Consider the following 18,778-nt stretch of genomic DNA (forward strand, 5'->3'; position numbering starts at 1 on the left):
TCAGCTGACTCTTTAAAAAAATCAAATTTTGAAAGAAATGGAGTTTAAATTGGAAATTGGCCATACACTATTCAGGTAGAGAGGGCATATGTGGCATTCTGTTACATACATATTTACAATTTGACATGTTGCATATACATATTTTTGTGAGTTCTTATGAGTGGCCACCTTTTTTCTTAAATCTCCTTAAGTCTTTCATAAAAATGTTAGCACCTACCATATGCCAAACACTAAGTATTTTAAATCTGATATTTCATAATTGGTGTTTTCATATTATGTATTTCCTATCATGTGCTTAAAAACATATTTTGAGTTTGTGTTTATATAACTATTTTCAAGTGAGCCATTTTGAAGTACGCCAAGACACAACTTATATTTTCACTTGGAATTATAGTGATTTTCAACTCACTTAAAATACTAGATTTTTAATTGAACTGATTTGTTTTGTAGACTGATTTTATGTGGTAATTAAAATGTTTCCTTCATATGCACTTCAGCACACTTTGTTGCTATGGATTCATTTCTCACATCTACTACCTAATTCTGGGGGGAAAAAAAAGAAATCAAGCACAGAGTATTTCCATTCTGGATGAGAACTGAGCAATGTCTTTTCAGTTCTGATTATTTTCTACTCAAACCAGGAGATTTATTTCAGAAGGACATGACTGACCTTGTGATGTCAACTTCAAAAATCAATCAGGCTAAATACCAGTTCCCACTGAAAGGGGTGAGGGCTTCTCGAGAATGGCTGATTCCTGGGCAACAGCAGTGAAGGTACACCATGAGCCTATGATTTTTTTTTTTTATGCCAGAAATAAGGACGTACTCAAAAAATGATGAGAACATGTCAAAAGTACACAGAAGCCAGCTTGAATGAGTTCCAAGAAGCCAAATATAAGACAATCTGGGCATAAGAGAGAGAGTGAGAAAAGAGAGGTGCATTAATGGAATATGATTGCATAAAACAAGAATCCATGGGTCCAAACTGTTAATAAATAAGGAAGAAGAGAAAGCTGTTCTTTACTGCCTGGTAGATGGAGAAGGCTAATAGATAAATAAAATGTAAATTACCATTTTGCAACCATCCCAGTGAAACTGATTCCAGCTGGAATGATCAATAGGCTAAATCTAGGGGCAGAAAATTTGATGAGGAACAAGGTATTTACATAGTTTCAAACTGTCTCTTCACAAATTACTTAATTACAATCGGGAAAATACTGTATGGTGGAGAAATGGGATAAGATCTTAAACGAGTGGATTAACGTTAATCACCAATAAGAGGCAGCTCCATCCGGTGCCGCCCAGTGTGAAACTGTGAGAAAGATACAGCATCAGCCGTGTAGCCGTCCAACCAAAAATCGGTAGTCTGAGCTTAATCACCAGGAAACAACAGAAACCCCAACCTTAATCAGGATAATCAATGAAATAACTGGCCGGTGTTCATCAGAACTGCCAATGGCATGAAAGACAAAGGAAGGCCGAGGAACAGTTCCAAATTAAATGTGTCTAAACAGATATGATGGCAAGCTGCGGTATGTCATCCTAGACAATATCCAATTGGGGAAAAGAAAAACTGAAAAGAATATATTATTGGTACAACTGATGTAGCCTTCAAAGTGTTACATCAGCGTTTAAGTGCCCTGAATTTGGTTAACTGTACTGTTACCAGGTAAAAGAGAAATCTTGTTCTTGGGAAACATAAAGTCAGGTGTGAAGGGATAAAGGGGCATGATGTGTGAAACCTCTCACATGGATCAAAAAAATACATATATTTTAAAACTGTGTAATATATAGAATGCGGATAAATAGATGGACGGATAGATGGATCGGTAGATGAGCGCGAGAAAGAAATGTTAGCATTTGCTAAGTCTCACTAGATGGGAATCAGGTGTTTTTCATACTGTTCTTACAACTTTTCTATAAGTTTGAAATCATTTCAAACACAAACTTAAAAGAAAAAATACAGAAGAGAAGCAATAAGCTAACTCACTTTTATAGAAAGCTTTGCTGTAGCCCCATGAGTCTGGACAAAGAGGAAGTAAGAGACATACAACTCCATATTATAATTTGTAAATCTACTTGAAAAGACTACATTTGCATATACAATTAAATCAGTGAATCTTCTATAATAAAATAGTTACAACTATATACAAGTTATGGAGTAAACTTTTACAGGTTAGAATTGCACACTTATTTATACCATGGACATTTCTTGATCATATGAAACTACAAGGTTCTAACTTTTTTTCCTGAAATCATACAGACTCAATTTATTATCTGGACTTAATAACTATTAAACAGTTGACTCTTGAGCAACTGGTCAGGGACGAGGGTGTTTAGGGGCGCTGGCCCCACACAGTTGAAAATCAGAGTGTGCCTTTATAGTCGGCACTCCATACATAGATTCAACCAACCACAGATCATGCAGTACTTAGTATGGACTGACTGGGGAAAAAAAATCCATATATAAGTTGACTCCAGCAGTTCAAACTAGTGTTGTTCAAAGGTCAACTATATATTACTTTGGGGCCATTGCTTTATCTATGTAGCAGAAAAACATTAGGACTCAGGACACTTTGTTTTAGGACTAATTTGTCATTTCACTGCTCTTTGACTTTATCAAGTCAGTTAACGTTATGTGGCCTCAGTTTCCTCATCTTTGAAATGAAGAAGGTAAACTTAAGAGTCTTTGAAATCCTTTTTAACTTTAAAGTCCTATGATTCTACATGGAACAGAAATTATGAGAACTGCACAGAGCAGAAAGCTGATGAAAGTAACTGGATGTATTTAATATGCTTTGATTTGCAGTTAGGATGCATGAGCAAATGGCCAAACTTCTATAAAATCTGCGTGCTTTTTTTTTTAATTGAAATACAGTCAGTTACAATGTGTCGATTTCTCATGTACAGCACAATGTCCCAGTCATGCATATAATACATATACTTTCATATTCTTTTTCATTAAAGGTTATTACAAGATTTTTTTCCTTTTTCAGTTTTATTAGAATTATTACAGTTCAACTGCACATACACATTATATTGCATGTAAATTAGTTCCCTGTGCTATACAGAAGAAACTTTTAAAATCTGTTTTTATATATAGTGGCTAACATTTGCAAATCTCAAACTCCCAAATTTATCTTTTCCTACCCTCTTTCCCTGGTAACCTAAAGTTGTTTACTATGTCTGTGAGTCTGTTTCTTTTTTGTAGATGAGTTCATTAGTGTCCTCTTTTTTTCCTTTGTTTTGGATTCCACATAAAGCTACGTGCTCTGATGATAAAAACACTATCATTTTCCCCAATGCTCCCACACATCTAATTGTATTTGACACTCATGGCAAAGCTGCTGTGAGATACACAGAGTGTCCATCATCAATCCAATTTCTCATGAAACAGAACAGTCCCTGAGAGGTGACCTTGATATCTGTAAATAATATTAATTTCTTTCTTGATCCATCAACTTCAAAAATTTGTATTCACAATCACATAAAAGGAGAAAATGAATGTCCCATATCCTTTCTTCATCTCTCCTCTATTGACAGGCCCCATCTTTTTACACTGTCAGTGTTTCTATCTCTTGGGTTGTTCTAAATGGTAGATTATTCTACCCTTTGCCAATAGGTTGAGTCAAAAAATAATTTTTAAGTAAAACGCTTTTTCACTATCAAAATATTGTGAACATTGTTAAGGTACAAAGTAGCATGATTTAACCCATAAAGAAGGACATATAACCTTCTGTTCATAAACTTACACTAGCTGGAGAAGAATATTGCAAGTGTTAAGGTCAAATTGATTTTTCTTTTTCAATGTATTAAATATCACATGATGTTATATTGTTTTATATAATATATATTTTACATTGTGTGGACTGGTCAAAATCTATGAAGCACCTGTTTTATGTTTACACCATGATTTCTTTATACATGTTACTTATTTGAAATTTCTAAATTGTTTTCTTGTGGACAGAATTATAGTACGCTTTCATTTTGTAAAAGATCATCTGGTTTATTAATAATCTCTCCTGTAGGAATATTTTAACTGGAGGACTTACTCTTCAGAGCCTTTGGATTACCTTTTTCTCTTGGACTGTTGAGTTTCTAAGCTTGCTGAACAACTTCCATCTAATAATCACTTTTCATAGATTTCCTTTTTCTTGGCTGTCATGTTCATTTTTTTCTCGGCTGCCAGGACCTGATTTTTCTTGGATTACTTTTTCTTTTTGCTCGAGTACCTTCTGCAGTATTTTTTTTTTCCAGAAAGAATGCATGACGGATAAAATTTTCTAAGCTCTTGCATGTCTAAAAATGTCTTTTGGACTTAAAAGATAATTTAGATAGGTATATAATTCTAGTTTCAATTTTCCCTCAGAACTTTGAAAGCATTTTCCATTATCTTCCAGCAACCAATTTTGCTGGGGAGGAGATTGACACCAGTCAATTCTCATTTCTTTATAGATAATCTGTTTCTTCTTTCAAAAATGTTGAGACTCTTATCTTTGATATAGTGAAGTTTCAGGAAAGGTGCCTAGGTGTGGATCCATTTTTTTTTCCCCTCCATGTATCCCACAACAGAAGCCTTAGCCCTTCATAGGCAAGTTATTCAACTTCTTTAGAGAAAACTTCTTTGGTTTTAGCTTAATGAGAGTACACATCACCCCTGCATACAGATGTGGGAGTAAGGAATGGGGTGAGGATAGATTCTCATACTTTTTCTGTAAACGTTAAACTCATACCCTTGATTTCTCCTTCACGTGCTCCTAGAATTCTTGCCAATTCCAAGCTTTGTACATCCATCTTCTATGTAATTTCTGAGCTGTAAATTCCTTAGCTTCTGGCTTATAACTATGAAATCTAACTTTTATTGAGCTGTGCTCCAGGAAGTATCCTAGGTGCTTCATATATCTTGACCAGTCCACACAACAACCCAATGAGATAGGTCCTATCATTTTCCACATTTCATAAGAAAACAGAGCTGCTCAAAACCATACAGCTTACCGCTGGCTGAGCTGACATTTAATCCAGTCTTATGATCCCATCCTCCCATATCCTAGAGAAATAAATAGAAATTTTTAATTCCATGGTGCTGGGATTGATTATGAATTTATTTCACTTGTATTTTTTAAAACAAATATTTGAGTGGAAGGTGAGGTGGGAAGGCAGAGAAGGAAAGGCGTGTGTTCTGTCTACAGCCTTTAACTGAAACATATCCATACCTCCTGAATGCCAAATGCACAAATGCTGCTGCTGGCCAAATCTGGGTGCAGGCAGTTGCGTCTGTTGTGAGTTTCCGCAGCACTACAATGGCAGATAGTGAATAGCAAAGGCTTACTTTTAGAGGTAAGACTAACTGGTCAGTCTTTCCCGTTGCTTTGATTTCCTTCCCCTGCCACAGCTGGAAGGACAGCTTGCTGACAGATCCTAGAGTTGCAGGTGAATTTCCCCAGTCCCTGCCATGCTCATTTCTCTGACTGGGCTGGGCAAGGGCTGGTAGATGGAAGGAGGCAGACCACCAAGGGAAAATGGCACTAGGGCCGAAGGAAGGAGTGAGGAATGGAATTTGGGTGGGAAGCTAGACTTGGCTTCTGCTCCCTGCTAATTACTAAATATCTCTAATGTGTCATGTGTTGGTCTAGGTATTCCACATATATCATTCTTTTTAATCTTTACAGTGACTCTGTAGCCAAGGTATTATTATGCCCATTTTATAGAGTAGGACACTGAGGTTTAGAGAGGTTAAGAAATTTGCTCGTAGGTAGTATGTTCACCTGACTCAAGCCCGGGTCAGTTCCACTCTGCCACACTGTCTCTTGGCTTCCTAGGGGAGTATTTGGAATGGAGCTATTGTTTGTGCATGCTCACACTTCCTGCTTCTCTCGATACACTCGTGTACACACACACACACACACAAATTAACAAGTTCAATCAATATTTACTGAGCAGTTATATACTGGATATTTGATAAGGTCAAGTGATAGACATACTTCCTTCAGTGTGTCAAATCATGCCTGTCAAGCACACTGTGAAGTAACTCTCTAAGGGTGGAGGAATCTGTGCTCAGGCAGATTAGGCCTGGAAGGGCTGCCGGAGAGGCCTTTGCAGAACTGTTCTTGCTCCTCTGCCACGGAGCCTGCAGTTCTGACTCCAGACGTTGATTCCCTTGGGGTGAGATATTTTGCCAAATCGAGAAGGAAATCCCCTTGTCAGGGGTCCCTATCACCTTAGTGTGAATTAAATGTATGGAATTAGTCTGAAATGATAGTGCAATGGATCACAAAATGGTCACAGACTCCTTAGATCCCTGTATGTATATCCCTTTACAGTGGAACTGTTGCGGAAAAATGTGTTACAGCTCAGTTGTGACAGCAACCTGGATCAGGGCAAGAGGCCAAGCAGCACTCCGAGAGTTGGAGAACTCAGGCTTATTAGGCCAGCGGGCGCAGAGGAGTTAACACTCCAGGCTCTGGACCCTGTCTGTAGGTTTACACAGGCATTTATAGGCTGCCAGTTTCACACTTTGCAACATCATATGCAAATAAAGTATAACAGAAGTTGACCAACCAGGAACAAGCTTTGTAGAAATGACCAATCAGGAGTGAGAGAAATAACCAATCAGGAGTGAGGGGAATGGACCAATCAGGAGTGAGAGAAATAACCTAATCAGGAGTGAGCTCCATGCAAATGAAGTACTACAAATGGACCAATCAGAAGTTAGGGAAGTGGACCAATCAGAAGTGAGAGTAATAACCAATCAGGAGTGAAGGAAATAACCAATCAGAAGTGAGCTCAGGGAACCAATAGAATTTTAGGGGTAAGTAATCCGTTTCAGAGGCAAAAAGTGAGATAGAGCCTTGGGGCCAGGGAACTGGATGGTGCCTGCACGAGAGTAGTGGCCCTGCTTGGGGGTCCTGCCAGTCTTTTATAGGGCTTCCCACCTCAGAACTTTTGCCATGTCACCTGTTAAGGACTTGAATTTATTTCCCTATCCCTTGGACTTGGGCTTGGACAGTTATACTTCCTTGAGCCTATTAGAAAATGTGGTACAGATCCTTGAAAAGTGCTTCCAAAAGGGTTTTCCCTCTCCTGCTGCTGGGAATCTTTCTGTCACCATGTGGACAAAAGTCCTTGAGGATGAGGCCACATGAAGAAAGGCCTTAAGCATCTCAGCTGCCCTGGTTGTAGCCCCAGACAGGAGAGGAAGGCCATTTTAGATCAGTCTGCCCCAGAAAAGCTAGTCAGATCACTCACAGAATTGAGAGACATTATAAATGGTTGTTTTAAATCAAATTTTGTGGAGTTTTGTTATGGGGCAAAACCAAACAGATGATAGATAGATAGATACATGCATATACACATAGTTAGTTGAGGTAGGTTGGGGAAGGGGGAGTGAAACAGAAAGAGAAAGGGACCCAGGGAAAAAGGCCTTGATTACATTTGTGCAACTTGAAGGCTCTGAACAGGAGGGTGGAGGCAGGGCAGCCCCCTGTGAGAGTGAACTACAGAAGAGGAGGAAGGCAAGACACGAGAAACACAGTGGCTCATCCTCAGGGTTGACCTTACAATTTCCAAGAAGAAACATTTAGAACATGTGCACTTCACCCAGATGTCAGGGTCTGCTGTAATGTGAATAATCCGAAAGTAATCTGACACTCTTGTTGACTTTTTATTTAATAGTCCAGTGGAGATAAATAATTTCTCCATAGCTTCATTGAGTTGCATGCTGACCCAGAACTCAGAGTCTAAACACAGCCCTTATCTGAAACTGGGAGGCATCGGAAGGGGAAGCTGACTCCATTTGTCAAACTCCTGTCACCTGGTGTTAACATCCCGCTGTGTTAAACACTGATTCGGGATAACACCCTGGGCTGGATGATCCGCGTTCTCCCTCCTCTGCCCTCGCATGTGATGCTTTCTGTCTGGAACCCGCTCTGCAGTCTGGTTACTTGGGGAGATGGATGTCTGTTGTTTCGGAGAATTTAAGCTTTCTGAGGACAGGGACCTTATTTTACTCATTCATTCATCCCATTAATGTATTCATGCGGGGAATGTTTATTGGGGAATGAGGTTTCATTTCTGCTTTCAAGGATCTTACCGCCTAAGTAGAAGACAAAAAAAAAAATAGCAGTTTTTAAAGAATGATGTTCAGTCTCTGCAAAATGCTGTGTGAATATGAAGAATCTGCCTTAACTCCTCCGTTACCTGTGTCCTAACTTGTCTTCCTGTTTCTATGCCTGAGCCCCTGAAGCCCAACATGCACTCAACAGCCAGAGCGATTTGTTGCAATATATTAGAGTCCATCAGTCCTCTGCTTTAAATGTTCCGTTTAAACTTCTTACAGGCCTTACAAAGCCAGTGGGATCTGGTGGCCGCCTTGCCCTCCTCTGGCACCTCAGTTACACTGGCTCCTTTCAGTCTTGGGAACCAGGCTTGCTTTCTGGCTTAGCGCTTTGAACTGGTAGTTCGTGTCTCTGCATGACTGGCTCCTTCTCATTCAGAGCTCAGCTTAGATGGCTGGATTCATCACACCTGATGATTCATCGCAGGTCCTACGTCACACCAGCCACAATGAGTTAGTGCCGCCCTCCCTCCCTTCCCTTGCTTTCTTACTGCTTTCCTTCCTTGCCTCCCTCCTCCATTCTTTTTTCTTTCTGAACTTTGGCCTTCTCTCTCTGCAGAAAGTTTCATCAGGACAGTAACCGTGTTCCCTCCCCCACCTCCTCGTATCTACCTCATAATAGGTTTTGATAAATGCTCTCAGTGTAGGAGCAGATGGAGAGGATTCTGAATCCTGCAGGCACTCACTGGGTGGCACAGAGGGGGAGATGGCTTTCAGACAAACAGCGCTCCTTTCAAAGACACTGAGCAAGGAACAAGTGCACTAGAAGTGAGTTGGCATGGCTGGAACACGGGGTGTGAGTTGAGCTTGGAGAGAGCAGGAAAATAAAAGATGAGAACTGCGTGTGTGTGCGTGTGTGTGTGTGTGTGTAAAAAACATACACAATAAATGGTTTTTCAACCTAACGCTTATTTTTTTCCTAGACACATAGGAATTCAGACTTCTGTCACTTTCTGGCGTTGCTGCCCTGCAGGTAGAAAGGGAAGTGGCCTTGATGAAAGATACTGACAAATTTGGTCTGCTGTAATGACTCATTTCAGAGTTTTGACTTGACTTTTCTGTAGGGGTATTTTTTTTTTTTTTTACAGTTTAATGAATGAATTGGAAACATACTAACTGAACTTGGCCAAATGTGGGAAACATGTATATAATCATTTTGTGTCATTTATTTGACTCATACAACAAATCACTGTAAGCAGCAACTTCGTTTCTATTTTCTATTTTTGTTTGAGCTTTGTTTTGTTGATTATTTGTGAGGTTTAAAAACAATTTGGGGAGACGGTGAAGAGGCTTTCATTCACGTTGACAGCCTCCTCGTCTGTAAAAGGAGACAAATAATAATGCTTATCTCAAAGGCTAGTTGGAAGACTTAGATGACTTAAAACATACCAAGTGCTTTGAGCAGTCCTCGCCGGTAATAGTCGTTAGCCTTTATCACGGTCATAGTCATTTGCTGCTCTTATTAAGAGAAACATGATGTAACTTGGAAGCAATTTTACACTGGGTTCAAAAATCCACTGTAAACGTGTGTTCAAATTTTCTGCTGGAGAGACGCGCTCTGCCATTTTACATTGTCAAGGCATTGCTTGATGATGACGATCGATAGCATTTTTTTGCAAGTTTCAAAAACAGAGTGTAAAGGACCACTCATCTGAACTGTGTCAAGTCCGTTATTTTCATGTTTAAGAACAATGCAAAGGCCAGAATATACCGGGAAGACACTGGGCAAAGGTGAAAAGCAAAAATCTCAACAGAAAAACATGTGCTCTCTGGGAGGAAGAGAATGTGCTTTCCCGGCAGCCGGGTCATGACTTTGAGTCCATTTAGCGAGCCTACAAACTGCAGCGACCCGGTCTCTGTCTGTGGCTGCAGCACTTCTCACCAGGATTCTAGGCTCCTTGTGGCCTGTGGTTCTGCAGCTCAGCTGGTGCGGAGGGCAGGAAGGAAGGGTGGGCCTGCTTGAGACTTCCTGTCTTGCTGTGAGTCACTGATACCCAGCACTTCTCCTGCGCTTCTCTGCCTGCCATCCGGAGGGCAGGACCGCGGCTCTGCGTGGTGATAACGGCGCTGCCCGTGGTCCACACGCGTGGTCTGCGCGGCTCCGGGCACGCTCCCTCCCGGCGCGAGCAAGGAACGAAAGGAAGGGCTCTCCCCACGTTACCCCGGGAGGAAGAGGATGATGGCACCTAGGAGAAAGCAAATCCTCCTGCATCCCTTCGGGGCCGTGGAAAGGAGGCTCATTTTGGAGACAGAAGGCAAAATTTCCATTTCTGACTCGGCTGGGAAAGATCCTAAGCCCATCTCACACCTGCCTCCCTTCCATTCCCTGCCTGCCTGCATTGCAGACAAACTGAAGTTGAACATGGGGTTTTGAGATTCCTGTAAGTAAATGCCCTGTAAATAAAAATTAAAGTAATTCTTGCTTGTGGAGTAAAATGTGAGTGGGATTAATCTTTGTAGAGAAAGTCTGTCAAGAGGGCATGATAACAGCTGTACTCCCTGACTTCTAGGCCTGCTGGGAGGATCAGTAGTAATAATAATAGCAACAACTGAGCGCTTGTCTAACACTGGATATTATACTTTGTATACAGTATTACTAATCCTCACAACACCCGCCCCCAGCCCTCTGTTCTGCCAGCCGCCTTGAAATGGGATGATGTACGCAATAGTGCTTTGAAACTATTAGTCGTTAAATGTATTTTTATATAAAAGTATAATTGTAATTAACATAAATAAAAATCCCAGGGGTAATATTTTCCTTAGGTTACAAAAAGCATGAGCTTTGGAGTTACATACTCCAGGTTTAAACACCATTTTGCCCCATTATATCTATCGCTAAGTCTCTCTGGGCCTCAGTTTCCTCCTCTGCAAAATGGGTGCAACAACAACTGCCTCTTAGGATTATAGCATTCACATGGACTATGTGTAATAATTCCACATCTGTGTTTGACACAGTAGGTTCACCACAAATAGGACTTCCCTTTCTTTTCCATTTTTCCTAGAGGTAACGGAAATGAGACAAAGATCTTTAGAATCGTTAAGTATATGATAATTTTTCTGAGTGCCTCAGCAATATTGAGGAAGAGGAAGGACAGGCATAAGAGGAGTAAAGATGCAGAGTCTGCTGCCCATGAAGAAAATTAATTAGTCTGATTATTCTCATAAAGTGTATTTGAAAGTAACTTCGGATCAGAGACTTGAAAAAAAATAAAGTTGTGATGGAAGAAGAGTCATTAAAAATGCATTTTGTTTTCCTTATCATGTCTGATCATAACAACAAAACTTGATACCAGGGCTTTGGTAGGGAAGTTGCAATGAATTCAGTTGTGATAGGAATGAATTTAAATTGCTCGTCATTAAGTAGCTGCCTTAGAAAGCCAGAAGCCTGGCTTCCCATCAGAGTATTCATTAAAGGAGAGAGATTAAGTAATGGTCACTGCTGTGCAGTAGAGAGAGATTTTCAATGTTTTGTTCACACAATTAAATTTTTCTTTTATCCACAAAAGCTGGATCAGCTCTCAAAATGGTAATAAACAAAATGTCCCTTTTCTCCATCTCTCTCTAACTTTACCCTTCAGAGCAGAAAATAACAGCACCTTTTTTTTTTTATATCAGTGCAGATTACGTGCAGTACACTTCATGACATCCTCTACTTCTCGTGGAAAATCATATGAATGTGGAGTTGGTTAGTGCATTTAAAAGACTGCTGATGCTCGAAAGATAAGTCCTGAGAACTATCTCAGCAAACACACTGGCACCACTCCGGTGTAAGCCTGAAGCATTATGGCTTTCTGTGCAGGCAAGGTTTTTAGAAACCTTGTTAGGCCTAAAGAGTTAAGCACATAAATTGCATTCTTTTCCACAATTTTGGAAGCTTAAAACACAGAGTTCTAATTATATCTCCACATCTAAAAAGAAAAAAGTATACTTTGCAAAGGAAAGACACAGAGACCAGAGTAAACTTTCTTAAATAATAACAAACTCTTAACTACAAGGACTTCATTTCATTTCACAGTATCACCTACCAAATTCTTACTCTACCTGTACCGACAACCTCAACTACTGAAATGGCTTCAGTTTGGGGTGGTAAATAGAAAACTCTCTGACAAATTGCGTACATAGCCCTGATAATTATCTCATACGTTATGGTTTCAGGGGCTGAGAGGGTTGTGTTTTCCTATGGTAGTTGCTAGTTATAGAGTAAATATTTGACAAAGAGTTTAAAAGGCATTATCCAGAAATATGAGTCCACATCTTTAGAAAGGATAGACAGGGATAAAAGGAAATGAGAGGAATGTAGGGTAGCTTTTAGAAGCAGTTTATGAGATCTTTGTATGAACCACATTTAACTAATGGCGACAGTGTTGGCTGTAGCTTTTATTATTCATGGATATCCTCAGGACATAATATAAAAGTATTTTAATGCTACTAATATTGCTAAGCTTAACATGAGTTTCTCGATCATGAAAAGGGGATTTTCTGCTTGTTTAGTTCCTTATTCTTAGACTAAAACATAAGCTGTGCTTTTTCTTTCCATATTTTTTGTTATTTGATATCCCTGATCCACACAGTGCAGGACCAACATCTGAGGAAGAGAAATTTGCTAGTGAGTCGCATGGAAAAGAAATTTGAGTGTTTTTCAGGGCAAAGGAATTTAACAGTAATGATGTCAAATATGCAAACTCAACCTTGCCTCATCTGAGATTTTTTTCCCCTCCCTTCCCCTTAATCTTTCACAAGTTATACAAACTAAACTTAGAGAGGTTTGTCATTTTCAAAATAATTATGTTTAACACAAGAAGCAACAAAGGTCAATTTTGAAAAGTGACACTTTTTTTTTTCTCCTACTGGTTTTCATTATAAAGTTAGAAATACACCCTTTAAGTTCCCAATCTGCAGAAATTGATACTTTCATTGAAGAGGTTAAGATGGAAGTAAAGGCTAGGCCATAAAAGACCTGGTGATACTTAGAGAATTGAAGTTCCCACTTAGACCCTGAATTTGGAACCTCCCTTCTACCATTAACCTTCTGCTACTTCTGATGTTTAACCCCAAAGTCCCTCTCCCCTGTCACAGTGAGCCCTCACTCCACACGAGAACGTTCCAGCTCAGTGCTTGGCTTTCCCACTGCACAGGTACAGTCTTGGTCCACACAGGGTCTCGAGCCTTCTAGAGCCAGAGCCATGCTGGGGTGCAGTGGTTCTCAAACGTCAGTGTGCATCCGAACCACCTGGAGACCTTGTGAAAACGCAGCTTGCTGGGCATCAGCCCTGGAGCTTCTGGTCCATTTGGTCTGGGGTGGTGCCTGAGAAGTCGTGTTTCTGACAAGTTCTCAGGTGATGCCGTTGCTGCCAGTCTGAAACCACCAGTGCAGTGCAAAGAGCCCAAGACCGAAAGCTAAGAGATCATGACCTACATCTAGTTTCATAACTTCCCTCCATAAAAACACTACTGTGTGACCTCTGTGCTTTGTTTTCTGGTTGGTAAAGCGAAAAGGGCTGAGCTGGTAAGCCCCTGCTCAGAATTTCAGTGATTTTTCTGTCTATGTCACCTGAGAATTTATGACACAATCCAGTCTGTAAAAAAAAACAAATTGTTCCAACAGCCATCTCCTATTGTAAGCCTTGCCTCTGATGACAGAGCCTAGTCACACTGAAACTGGTGGGTCGAGGAGGGGTTAGAAAAAGCACCTCAGGTATTTCCAGGGTATGAATAAAATACTTCACAATCAATTTCTTAGATCAGAGCTTTCCAAACGATGCATGTGAATAGGTTACAGGGATGCTGAGATACTGCTTCCAATGGACCGGAGGCATCAGAGCCTCTGATCAGTCCATCTTCAAAAGTGTTCCTTTACCCCAGTGTGCCATTCAAATACTATAAATTTCTGTGTACTATAATATGGCAGGGTTTGGGAAGCACTGTTAGGCTAAGTAAAATGACTTTGTTTCTTCATCAGTCCTGTAGAGCTGGCATTCTTCATATCAAATTTATTTAGAAATGAGGGCATCTCTGAAAAAGTCTTATTGTGGTATACTAATTTTTTTTAAAACATTAGCTGAAATATTGCCACCATTTTTGGTCCATTTTACTCTGATAGAGGACTTTGATGGGGTGTGGAACAGATGATTTGATTTTCCTGAAGCCCCCTGGGCAAGAGCTCTCTAGCCTAACCGTATCTCTGGCTGCAGGCTGGGCTTTACCTGGTACATAAACAAGGAATTGAAGCGTGGTGGGTGGTAAGTTGTGGAGGCTCCTGTATGTGTGTGCACATGTGCCGAGGCTGTAACTTGAGGATGGAGAGAAGGAGAGAATGGTGCTGAGGTCCTTGGGTGGGACTTTCTTATTTCCTGAAAGCATAGGCAATTTGACAACCTAGATCTGGGTCTTGACTGGAAAGCCCATAGAACTCTGGATAGAAGCTAGATATAGCCCGCTGTAGCCTCGGAGACTAGAATGGTGCTTGGAACCAGATGGGTGCTCAAAACATGGCTTTGAGTTGCCTAGTAAAGGCTTGCCAAGGAATCTCTCCTCTCTGGGAACCTATATTATTTACACTGCATATAGAAGGAGTTCTAAAAAAGGAAATGGTATGAAACAAAATGAAGCATTTTACTCTACAAACTTGATCCAACATTATTCTAACCAGTTCTCCTGCCTCATTGACTTGTTACAACTTGTCTTCTAGGAGGTCTAATTCCTGACTGTTTTTAGAAAAACAATATTCTGTTCTCTTGATTACTAATTAGTCTTCTATGTTTGTCATCCTCCTTTTACACAGTAAATTCCCACAGTCTTTCTGCTTGCTAAAACATTGTCTAATTGATTGCTTACGAAATCGTTTAATCTGACCCATGAGCTCTGAGTGAGCTGTTTTCCATCTCCAGTTGCCTCCTTCACCAAGAAAAACGATGCCAAAGCTCTGTAGCATTTTCTGTTGGAGCTAAATGGCTCACACAGCCATGAATAAAATTAATACATTTAAAACCCTATCATTTTGATGGTGGTACCAAACTGATCTATATCTTCAGTTAGTAGGAAGTCACCTTTAGCAGAGAGAAAGCAGATGACAATGTTGTGATCTGTCCTTGCAAAACAACAGACAAGGCCAGAGGTTACGTGAGGTTGCCCTAGCTCCAAACTGGGAAAAAATTCGTTTCCCTGGAGCTCAATTCTGTTTTGTACTTCTCCTTCAAACTTCATTTCTCAGTTGATTACTCATTACTGATAATTCTATGTTTGACCCTGGTTGGGCAAGATTTTGAAACGGCCAACCATGTATTATTTTCATTTAAATTTGCCTCAGGGTTAAAGGAGTCTGAAGATCACCATTTTTTTTTTTTTTTTGGACAGGAGAACCATCCAGATGTACATTCCAACAGATAGGGAATTCCTTTCCTTTATTATCCACACCTGCTTTACGTAATCCAGCCTCCTTCCAGCACCAAGACAACCATCTCCTCATAATGTGCTCACTTCTACTCTGCTGAAGACTGTCTTGCCTGGTTTTCATAAGAATATTCCTACTGCTATTCTCTTGAGTATTAAAAACAAGTGTAAGCCAAGAGACATACAATGCATATATTAGTAAAAACAAAAGCGAGTCTAATGACAAGAGACAGCTCCTTGCTAAGGGACACACCACCATTAACACCCTCCATCCCCACAGCTTCGCCTGTCATCTCCCAGATTCCATCTAGTTCTTATCTATCTTCCAACAGGATTTCCAGCTCCTAGCGGGCAGGAATCCTGTTATTCGTCTTTTGCACCCTTCCTAGTATCTAACGGAGTACTGAGCATCACGTGGCTATCCAATAAATGATTGCTGAGTCACGCGAAATCGAAGTAAAATTTCCCATATTCCTGGTGCTAATCAAGGAAGCAGCTGAACCTACCCTTGTTCTCCATGGTCAGTTTGAGAACTATTGTCAAAAGTAAGGATTATCAGATATATGAAGATTACTGGGAAGGAAAAGCCAAAGACCAATGCAAAATAGTGCAAAGAAGGGTTACAGGAAAGATAGTTCCCCTTCAATCTCGTCTAGTCCTGTCTGCAGAAAGGAGATGTTTGGTAAATGTTTGGTAAAAGTTACAGCCCATGTGGTCAATTGTGGTTGTCACATGAACCAGCAGCACAGACCAAAACAGCTTTTTTGTTTTTAAGCCTGAGGTTCTAATAAAAAAAAATCTGTGTTTATTGTTTCTTGGAGTTTTTTGATTAGTAAGCTCGTTTATAAATAATGCAAAGTGCTTCTCCAAGCCCATGACTAATTTCCAAATATCAGTTCAGGGCTCAGACACTAGTTTTTACTGCAGATTTTCTCCCCTGTTGTAAGCCCTGTGAGTGCGATGTGCAGGAGGCAGAACAGAGGTATTCTGTTAACTTTAGTGCTGTCACATGGGCTTCCCTGAGGACTGTGTGCTGGGCTCCAAAGTCTACAACCATGGCCTCATATTTCTCTTTACCATGCCTTGCTTGGTTTTTAAAATCTACTTTTGAATCTCTCGTTTTTCAGAGTTGTATGATAAAATCTTTCACTTTATACTTCCCCCGCCTCCCCGAGTCTAGTGGAGTAATGAGCATCTTGTGGGTTTTCAAGAAGCAATTTTTGAATCATATTGAATTGAATTTAAAATTTAAACAAAATACTGTTCTTTGTTTCCAGTTTAAAAGTTGTACATGTTATCTATGGAATACTATAATTGCATAATGATTACAAATTAAATAGTATAAAATATTACAAAAATACTTAAAACAGCAGTTTAACCAAAACTAGGCATTGCATATGAACACAGACAGGCCTTGGCTATTTCCTGTAACATATTTGTCTTACAGCTTTTATTTTATTTTATTATTTTTTTATATAAAGATTTATCTGTGAAAGCATAAACCATGTTTTTTGAAAAGCATTTGGCATTTTTTTTGCTATGTAAGAATGCTAAGGTAGAAACACGTGGGATCCATTTTTTCTGTTACTTTGGCTTTTGAAAAAGTAACCTCCATTTTTCAAATAAGTGTAATGAAATTACACGTTTTACGCATATTTTGGCCCCATAGATAACTTTACCTGTAGAATTGGTCTAGTAACATACTAATGTCTTGGCACCACCTCACCTCCACTTTGTGGGATTCTCTGTAATAATGAATTTTCATCCTTTATTACAGAGTTTTTTTTCCCATGCAAATATTGGTATTTTGAATAAACACAGGTGTGTGAAAGATCAACAGGAAATACGATTATACCCATATGATAACTGCTTTTCTCTAAGTCACAAAAATTGGATTATAAAATAAAGGTGATGGTTTTAGTTTTCTAAGTTCTCCCTCTTATAATTTCATTGGCCCTTGTTCAACAAAATGAAAATTGAAATTAGTCTTTGTTTTATTATATATTAATAGATCTGACAATCCACTTGCCACCACTGTCACTGGCAGAGCTAGAACATTTCGTAAGACAGTTGCCGTGACTAGAAGTTTGGGTTGTTGAGCAAAACTGCGCGGGGTGAGGCCTGTTTTGCTGTGCTCATGGATCTGACCAGCTGCCATTTTTCATGTACAGCAGAACCTGAAGCAGTGGTTTCCAAAGCATGGTCTGCGAGGCATCTGAGAAGCTTGTGGTTGTGCATATTCCCAGGCCCCACGTGGACCAACAGAATCGGGACCTCTGGGTGCAGGGCCTGGAGACCCAAGGGAAAACAAGTGTCCCAGGTGATCATTATGCCCTCCAAACTTGAACACCACTAACTGAAGGCTCACACTTAATGATCAAAAACTACACGACTCAGTATGAAAACAAATGTATGTATATATATGCATGACAGAGATGAGGGCACTGTGCTGTACACCAGACATGGACACGTTGTAACTGATGGTACTTCAATTACAAAAACAAAAACACAAAAAAAACCCTACAAAACTCATCTTTTGGTTTAAAAAAAAAGATTAATTTGGTAACACTTATCTTTCGGTTTTATATTTTAATCTGCCCCTCCACGCGGTGTGCTTTTGGTATTTCCTACTTACCTCCTCTCTCTTACTAAATCTCATAGAATTTTTTTCTTTTTCTTGGGGGGTGGGGAGGGGAGGAGGTAATAAATTTTTTTATTTTTTATCTTTAATAGGGGTGCTGGGGATTGAACCCAGGACCTCCTGTAGGCTAGGCACACGCTCTACCCCTGAGCTATACCCTCCCCCCCAAATTTTAGAACTATGTGTGATTAGAATTCTTTAGTTACAAGTAACACAATCTAATTCAGAGTTAAGCTACAACAAAATTTATTGCAATTTATAAAATAAAGTCAAAAATAAATCTGAAGACCCAGTGTTAAGAAAAGATAAGTACTTCCAGATATGTTGCAGAGTAGGAAGGACCTACCATCTTCAGCTCCTGTGTTACTTTATTCAAATTTCAAATTACATTTAAAATGTACAGGCTTTGCCTGCCATGGTCATGTTCCCGTATCCTGGCCTAGGGGGAGAGAGAGTAACGTAGGGACACCTTCTAGGACTGTATCCAGTGACTTGGCTGTGGGATAGATTTCTAAAGCAAAATAGTAGTACTTTTACAAGAAGAGTGGAGGATTTCTCTGTAGTCCAAAAAAAAAGAAAAAAGAAAAATAGATTCACCACCATGATGCAGAAAACTTTAGAATACTGAAGTCCTC

At 39.8% G+C, this 18,778-nt stretch overlaps 1 long non-coding RNA gene across 1 annotated transcript; it reads left to right on the forward strand.

Annotated features, from left to right (window-relative positions):
• Window positions 1–10,297: 10,297 nt before the first annotated feature.
• On the forward strand, window positions 10,298–16,315 carry LOC140696024 (uncharacterized). The gene is made up of 2 exons (XR_012071948.1): window positions 10,298–10,494; window positions 15,467–16,315. It is a non-coding gene; the product is annotated as an uncharacterized lncRNA (long non-coding RNA).
• The last annotated feature ends 2,463 nt before the right edge of the window (window positions 16,316–18,778 follow it).

The sequence above is a fragment of the Vicugna pacos genome, chromosome 1 (assembly GCF_048564905.1).
Source record: "Vicugna pacos chromosome 1, VicPac4, whole genome shotgun sequence".
NCBI classification, from domain to species: domain Eukaryota; kingdom Metazoa; phylum Chordata; class Mammalia; order Artiodactyla; family Camelidae; genus Vicugna; species Vicugna pacos.